The sequence below is a fragment of the Vicia villosa genome, linkage group LG6, assembly GCF_029867415.1.
Source record: "Vicia villosa cultivar HV-30 ecotype Madison, WI linkage group LG6, Vvil1.0, whole genome shotgun sequence".
Taxonomy (NCBI): domain Eukaryota; kingdom Viridiplantae; phylum Streptophyta; class Magnoliopsida; order Fabales; family Fabaceae; genus Vicia; species Vicia villosa.
This window is the reverse complement of record NC_081185.1, coordinates 12,156,481-12,157,572: the sequence shown is the minus strand read 5'-3', so window position 1 is coordinate 12,157,572 and position 1,092 is coordinate 12,156,481. Positions and strand designations below refer to the sequence as shown.

General features: G+C 31.4%; 1 long non-coding RNA gene across 1 annotated transcript; it reads right to left on the bottom strand.

Annotated features, from left to right (window-relative positions):
- LOC131611233 (uncharacterized) lies at positions 1-740 on the bottom strand. Its single transcript, XR_009286800.1, has 3 exons — positions 702-740; positions 443-527; positions 1-334 (listed from the first exon to the last, which is right to left on the bottom strand). It is a non-coding gene; the product is annotated as an uncharacterized LOC131611233 (long non-coding RNA).
- Positions 741-1,092: the final 352 nt, after the last annotated feature.

Here is a 1,092-nt window from a genome sequence, read left to right as displayed (position 1 = left end):
CAAATATGAATATTATTATAATATGGAAGCAGTATATTACCAAAAAAGCATACTTGTAATAAGATATCAACTTCCTTAACTCCAAATCTACTATAACTATTGCATAAAGATTATATTGCAGGCAATGTGAAATAACTCAGTTGAAGTACTGAGAATTTTATACACAATTATTCAAAATTTGTTTTATGTGCTAGTAGTATACCTTATTGCATACTAAGTTCAAAGACTTCTGAATACTTTTTGGTTTCAATATAGATCTCTGAAATTCTTTCAGAATAAAGGGTTAATGAAAAAAGAATATAGACACCACTTTCAAATTCAGCAAAGGTGAAACCTGAAATAAAAGTGAGGTGAGTCATATTTTCCTATTATACTGTGCAAACGGAGAAGAAAGACACACCCATAAAGCTTAATTATTAACATTCAAAATATATATGGTTACCAAATGAAAGGCAATGAAGAGACAACATGTAATCAATTTGTATCATCTTCTACCATGTATTAGCAACAATGGATGAATGCTTGAGCTGGAAAGAAAACAATCCAAACTAATAGTTTGCAAAATTTAATAGCCTATAAAGGCTTTTAATCTACATATCTGAGGAAATATTTACATGAAAACATGAAGGATAAGGAAAAGATCTTTGATTTTTTTTACATGAAAACATGAAGAAAAAAAGTGAAAATGTTATTTTCATCACCTCATCCATCTTGTGCTGAAATCCCATCCTGATTCAACAACATATGCCATTGTACGGTAAACAATTTGTTTTTCTGAAACAGATGAAAACTTGGAAGCAGATGCCAATAACATTAACATTTCATATAAAAGATAAATTTTCAGAAATTGAAACCAATATGAGAGATACCTTTCTGGATTTCTCCTCTTCCTTTTTGTAGATCTCGTCTTCCTTTTTTGTGTTCTTCAATGCACTGCAAACTAATAAACGATGAATTTTAAAAATTAAAATATGAAAATCTTAAACAGTTGTGGTGATGGTGATGACGACGGCGATGATGAGTAGTGATTGTCGGAGAAGGAGAGGCGGCGGTCGACGGCGAGATCGCTCGAAATAAAAATCCAACCGGTTC